At 33.9% G+C, this 7,696-nt stretch overlaps 1 protein-coding gene across 2 annotated transcripts in view; it reads right to left on the bottom strand.

The window, feature by feature from the left end:
• The window catches only part of RNF128 (ring finger protein 128, E3 ubiquitin protein ligase), an 89,572-nt gene that overhangs the window by 34,784 nt on the left and 47,092 nt on the right, over window positions 1-7,696 (bottom strand). The window lies entirely within an intron of this gene.

Raw genomic sequence — 7,696 nt, 5'->3', positions numbered from 1 at the left:
TTTTTTTAAGGTTTTTTTTTTTTTTTTTTTTTTTTTTTTTTTTTCACTATTTCAGGCACTGTGCTAGGCCTTCGGGCTACAGAAAGGAATAAAATACAGTCCCTGCCCTCTAGGCACTTGCAAATATCTTCCATATATTAGCAATTCACCAGTAGGAAGTATATAATCAGTGAAGTGAATTGTGCATATATATTATCATGGCCAGTTGTAGCAAAAAGGTAATTTCCAAATCACATTACAAACTGATAATGGCCTACATAAAAAAGAAAATTTATTTTCCTTCAATGTCCAATAATTTGTAAAATAACAAATTGTTTTGTTCTTGTTTTGATATTTCTCAACTTGGTAGTGCTCTTTATTTAAAAGCTGGTAACTTAAAACAGACTAGAGTTTGGGCAAGCAAAAATAACACTGACGTGGGAATCAGAAGACTGGGTTGCAGCTTCTGCCCGAAGTAGGTAGAGATGTACTAGGTTTCTAAGGTTCTATCATCAAGTCAAGCAAAGGAATATGACTACATTTCTTCTTCTATCCTCATGGAATCTTCAAATCAGCTATTAATTTCATCCTGTTTTTAAAAAACAACAAAAATAACAACAAAACAAACCCACAGCACCCATCCCAAAGAAAAGAAAAAAATCTTTAATTTGCTGAAAGTGTCTGATGAGGAAAACTGACCATTAATTGGACAACAAACTACTATTGACCTTAAACCCCGATCACAGAGGAACTGTCTTTTCAGGGTTTCAATCTCTTTAAATCTGTACTTAGTTGCAAAGGTGATTGTGAGACCATTTACACCCTTTTCTTTCCTGAATTGTTAGGCAAAATCATTAGGACAAACTATAAAAGTTATTAGTTAAATGCCTATCTGATTTGAAGAAACTAATCAAGGATTTATTCATAAACGTTAATATATTATATGATAAATACATTTTCAGAATTGAACAGAAAAAGCTGTCATTTTTATAATTTTATAATTCCAGTGTATTTACACCACTTTATATTTGACAATTTAATGGTCAAGAATAGCTAATCTAGACCTTAATTGGTTAAAGACAAATTCCTGGGTCCAGTACAACTTAAATGACCCTGATCTTAATACCACAAATGTATGTAGTACTTATAGATTCCAATCCCATAAGGAATCCTTAAGCTTCCTACTTAAAAGTTATTAGTAATAAATAACATTATGTGGCTCAAATTTTATCACATTTTTACTCTGTTATCTAGTGTATTTCAGGAGAAGGAACAGATTGGAAATAGGCAGCAGTTAAGCAGTAGAAGAAATACAGACTCCAATTTCAAATGTTCAACAATGAAAAAGGGTTTTTGGCATGTGCCTAGCTTGGGAACATAGACAATTAAACAGGCTGTAGCAATTCCTGCTATTACTGAAGATCATTCAATTAAAATGTTCATATAAAGGGTGTCTATCCTTGGCACTAATGGGAAAAAACATTTTCTAGTTATTATTCATAATGTGTAGAAATTTGACCTAGGATACTGCTGGTGGCCAAGCCCTTTTATTTCTTTCAAAAATCTAATGATATGGTTTTGGTCGAATCTTAATTATTTATTTGTGAACACAGACAAATTCATTGAACAAATATTTAAGTACCAACAATGTAGTAAATTCTGTGCTTCTGGATCTGCCCCCCCATATTTACATAATATTAACATGTCTCAAAACGTAAAATAAATTTTAAAACATTTTACAATACATGAAATATTCTAAGCATAATGATAGCATACTTATAGCACCTTGGCATTCAAACACAAAATACAAGGAGGTGAGGAAAGCTATTCTAGTATCTCTTTCAATCAGTATTCTATTTTTAATATTAAAAAAAGAGTTCACAATGAGTGACTTACAAGTAATAAAGGCAACTGAAGGCCAAAGTAGCTTTTCTATAACTAAGGTCACACTCAATACTACCCAAACATCCTGGTAATACAATGAGATCAGCACTTTTGAATTCACGGATATCTAGAATGAACAAGATCTAGGTGTGACGAGTTCCAACATAAGAAACGTTTCCTCCATTAGAACATCTGGAACCAATTCAAGTGGACTTCTTTTGAATATTCATTCGTCCACAGTAGCTTTCAAAGGCTCAGTTTTTCCCTCTATAGCCCAAACTCTCTGGGCAACTGGGGGAAGCCAACTAATTCAAAGTATGAAAGCTCATCAGACCAAGAATCCTAAATGGTGCTTTTTTAAAACAGAAAAAGAAAAAAATTATCTAAACTTTTAAGCTAAACTAGTTTCTCTTTCTTTAAAGTCCTGTTTTGTGGCAACATTTATCTATTCCCTTTTGATTATTCCCAGTCACAGATTAACCAAATTTCAGTTTCTTATATAAACTGTTTCATAGCAGTTCTCACAATTTAAAAAAAAAAAAATAGTTCTATCATTGCACCTCGTCAGAGAAACAAATATACATTTCTTTAAAGTATCTGAAAATATATGTCTATGGTTCACTGGGAACCAGACCAAGTCAGTACTGCACACCCCTTCAATATGTCATTATGCTCCTAGTTATCTTTTAGTTAAAATCTAGTCTGTTGCAGAATAAGCATTAGTACAGGTTGGCTTTTGATTTAAGCAATGTTTCTTAACATTCTGTATTGTTACAAATCATCTTTTGTGGGCAGGGGTGGTGACAAGGAAGGTGATCAAAATCACTTTTTAAAAGCCAACAAATGAAACAGAAGCACACAGCCATGTATAGTACAGCAAGATGCCTTTCTGCCCTGCCCCTCCAAAAAAAACTTTTGCTGTAGGTTTTGAAGGCTATACTACACTAGGGAATGGGTCAGACTTGATACAGCACAAAAAACAATCTCTGGCAGATGGAGTCCTCAGGAAACGGCATATTAAAGACACTAGGGAATTAGAAGCAATACTGTTCAAAAGGTCACAGATGAATAATTTATGACATGTCATACTAACAGGTAAACAATTCTTGGAATTGTTATAAAAAATACCTAGTCCTGCCTGGACTATGCTAATTTCCACTAGTGGTTATGTTTAGAACATCAATAAGAACCAAAGGGCTAGATCAGCAATTCTCCATTTTTTTTGGCTTCAGGATGCTTTCATACTTTTTAAAGTTATTAAGGACCCCAAAGAACTTTTGTTTATGTAGATTATCTCTATTGATATTTACTATATTAGAAATTAACACTGAGGAATTTTTAAAATATTTATTCATTTAAAATAATCATAAATTCATGTTAATATAATTAACATAAATTTCCCCCCATATATATTTTCCCTAAATAATGTAATAAAGAAGAGTGGCATTGTTTGACATTTGTGCAAACCTCTTTAATGTCAGACTTAACAGAAGAAAGCTCGATCTTCATATCTGCTTCCATATTAGATCTATTGTGATATGTTGTTTTGGTTGAAGCATATGAAGGAAATGTGTACTTAAACAGATATGCAATTGGAAAATTGAGGGGTGTTTTAATAGCTTTTTCAGATAATTGCAGATATTCTTCCTTGATATCACACCAAAACTTAACAAGTAATAGATTCTTAAACATTATGTGGAAGGTAGAATTTGAAACCATATCAATAAACTCTTTCTACTTGGCTAATGAAAATTCGTTGGTCTATCTTGCACACTGAATGGATTTTTTTATTCATGCATGGTTTTGTAATATCATGTATTGGTCATTTGGAAAATATTAGTTCACTGAGTTATGCAGATCTTCCAAATGCTGACTCATTTCAAAATTATACAATATCAGAAAAAGCCAGTCATTAATATCACTATTGATCTCATCAGAAAAGTCTAAGTATTGGGAAGTTAACAAGCTCACATGGTGGATAAAAGTTTTCCAATTCTAATTTTTGCTGAAAACTTAGATTTTATCATTGGCAACAAACACTGTCAGTTGTTTTCCTTGAAATGACAGTCTAGTTAGGATCTGGCTCATTTTTGAGAAAATATCTTCCAGATATCTATCTGAATAACTGTTTTTTGTCAGTAGGTCTTCAAGTTAAAAGGAGTTGTTTGAAGAAAGCAGCTAGTTCAGCTCACACCTCAGTCATACAAGTGCTTTTCCTTCAGATAACAATCATACTCTGATATGCATCACACACAAATACACACACACAGACATGAGTATAATTGTGCGGGGTAGAGATTTAATAAAATTTATTATTCCTACTGATTCATTGAGGACATTCTTAAGAGAAATTGGCATTTTTACCCACCATTGCTTTTACATTATCTGTGTTAATATCAACACAGTAAATAAGGCTAGTAATGTTTAAGTATTATTATGAAAATAATAGTTTTGACCTCGTGCACCTCTGAAAGATTCTCAGGGACCAGCAGTCCCCAAGTCATATTTTGAGAACTGTTGGGCCAGATCAGTGATTCTCAAACTTTAATATGTATGAGAACTACCCGGGAAACTTGTTAAAACATTGAGCTCCCTGGGCCCCATTCCCTCATTCAGTATGTTTGGGGTGGGGTTTGGGAATTTGCAGGTTTAACTAGTTCTGTGGGTTATTTTGCTGCATGTGGTCTGTGGACCATTCTTTGAGAAATATTGGGCAGGAGTTTGATTATACTTTGACTGAAACTAAGGTCAAGGAGTTTCAAGATACTTTTCTAGTTACTCTATTAAATCAATGACAATCCTTTTTAACAATGACTAGAAAAACTCCACCAGTAGCATTATTTTGTTTTTATCGGTATGTAATGTACTTCATAGAGAGAAGTTTGAAAACTAGCCACATTAGAAATAATTTCATTCCTTTCCTTTTATAATACATCTCCACTGTCACCATTACCTTTCACCTAAACCACCATTAACACCTACATACCAAGCCTTCAGTCTTAGCCCTTCAATTCATTCTCCTCATGGCTACCAGAAATAAAATTTTCTAAAAGGGAAAAATACTCATTATTCTTTTGCTAAAGGCCCTTAAAGAACTCCATTTTACCTACAGAATAAAGTCCAATCTCCTTTTATAAGATCCTAATCCATCTGGGTTAGATGTCCCACTTTTACACTATCTAGTGCAGACTTATCTTGAAGTTATCTGGTTTAACTGTCTGCTAGACTATGAGCTTCTTCAGGTTAGGGGTAGGGTCTTTTATCACTGTACCTACAGCATCTATCAGAGTACTTGACATATTAACATAAGTCAAATAAATGTTTGATGAATGCAACTTTAAATATGCTATATTTAGTGATAATGTGAATCTTGATTTGACCTGAAAACAAATGCATCCTTTAAAGATAATTGTGGTAAAGAGTCTAAGGTGTATATACAAAAACGGCATATCTAGACAGGACATGTCTCCCTATAGCAAGGTTGTATCATATATACAGATAAAAAGTTAAACACTAATCCTACTCCATAGACCTTGGGTGTAGTGTGATGCTTACTGCCACAGTGCTGACTCCGTTCAAATTACCTTACTGCCAAAAGCTGCACTTATGGTGGCAATAATCTCTCTCCAGCCTGGGGCTCAGCTACACCTTAGTTTCAGATTTACATTCAGGTGCTAGGACAGATGTCATTTTAGCCCTAAGCTCAAGTTAGAACACAGTCATCCAAGTTCACTAGGAGACTGATGGTTTGAGTACTTCTGAGAAGGTTCAGAGGGCATAAAAGAGAAGTCTTTGAAATGGCTGGAATAGGTCTCTATATAACCTTAAATTTGTGCTGATACTGAGGGAAAAAAAAGTATGCTATTGCAAGGCCTTGCATAAGTTGTAGTATATATGTTATTTAATTAATAAATAGTATATTCTGTGATTATATTAAAAATTTTATGCTAATATTTTCTATTGTCATAGTTTTTGTTTGGGGGTGGTAAGATTTCTAGAAACCAAAGTCAACATTTTCTGTTTATTACCATTTTCTAGAGGAATGCTAGACAGTAAACTCTATAATCAATGTATTCGGTCCCTTGGGATAATAAATTGTATAATATCCAGAGCTGTTCAGAATCTGATAAGAATATTTTAAGGTGCAAGGTGAAGCAACTACTGACTAACAAGATATATGCAACAGGTTAAAATAATTAGATATTATTTGTTGGGCAGTAAAAAAAGGGTAAACAGACAGGAAACTTGGGGGTTTCAGGATAAAAAAAAATTCATACAAATAAACATTAGAAACTGTGGTGATTTGTTTGTCCTTGTACTCATTAGTTCTGTTTTCCTATAATGTGAGGCCTTGAGAAGGAAAATTCCATTAAAGAAATTACTGCTGTATCCAGGGGAAAACATATGGGCACAGAACTAAGCCACAGCCTAGACTTACAATGAAACTGGGACATGGCCTCCACCACGTGCCACTCTACTCTCACCCTTTCAGACCAGGTGGAACTAGTGCAAGAATGCATGGAAGGTACATGTACTCTGTATCTTAATTGTTGCCAAACTCTAGACGGTGCCATCTTTGTGTAGATGTGAAAGCCCTACCTAAACTGATATTTGAGTGCCAGACTAAAATATCATTATTAGCGTACATGCACACGCACACAAATGCACACACACAAGAAAATTAAATTCAATAGAGGCTGGAAATGTGACCTCCCTAGAAGAAAAGGACCAAATCATTATTTATCCTTCACCTGCTCACTCCTCTGCTACAACAACATCTAGCACAGTGCTGGTCATAAAGGGGCGTTCAAACTTTTATTGAAATTGGAACCTCTTTTTGCATGCATTTTTTTCAGGTATAGTTAGTAATAGGGCGATTAGATTGGAAATCACATTTATCATTAAAGTTCGGAAGAGTATTATGTTGAGAGATTTGGTATTCATTTTGACCTGGCCACAAGAAACCAAGGGGGCAAAAAAGTTCTAGTAGTCCAAATAGTATTCCATTAGGTATCCAAACTAAAGAAAAGGAGATTTTGTTATGCTTCTCCATCACTTTTAGTATTATATAGGCATCAAAAAATTTATAAATAAGAACATTCTAGTATTGAATATATTAAAGTTTCTCCTGTAGGAAGTATTACAAAAGCTAGCTTTTGCACCAAGGCCCACACGCTGATTATAAAAACAAATACAAACGTGTCTCACTTATTTTCTTATCTTTTCACAATAAATTGTTTCTGAAAGTCAATAAGGAGAATAAACCTAGACTGTGGAATTACACTTTGAAGCCACATTAAACTTATATAAAAAGTACCATATTAGTACATAAAAAATGACAAAATGTTTGTCACACAGTTGAAAGCATTCTGTTCTTATCATAGTGAGGCAACTTTATTGGCATAGTCAATCCTTGACATCAACAAAACTTTGATACAGTAAAACTATGAGGCTGGCCTCAAAAACAAAAACAAAACAAAAAACAGAAGAGAAGGAAGAAGTTGTCAAGTGCATGGCAATTAATGTTTCCTAAATTATATTTCAGATGTTAAAGTATTCAGAGAGAAAAGGGGTTCTATAGATAAATAAGCTCAGAACATAGTGCATTGAAAAAAGTTAAACAGGGTTTCTTTGGCATATTGGAGGCTCTCAGAAGTCACATGCATGGCCAATCTCTAAGACTGGGCTATCAATGAGGGCGAGGAGGTGGTTAAGCTATTCTTTTACAAATCAGGATGTGCACTAAGAACTTTACATTTATTATCTAATTTATCCCTCACAATAACCCTATTAGGTAGATACAATTATCTTCCCCATTTTACAGGGAAAGAAA

Source organism: Galeopterus variegatus, unplaced genomic scaffold (genome assembly GCF_000696425.1).
Source record: "Galeopterus variegatus unplaced genomic scaffold, G_variegatus-3.0.2 Scaffold1587, whole genome shotgun sequence".
Taxonomy (NCBI): Eukaryota; Metazoa; Chordata; class Mammalia; order Dermoptera; family Cynocephalidae; genus Galeopterus; species Galeopterus variegatus.
Note: the sequence above shows the minus strand (reverse complement) of the source record. Positions and strands in the feature narration are given on the sequence as shown.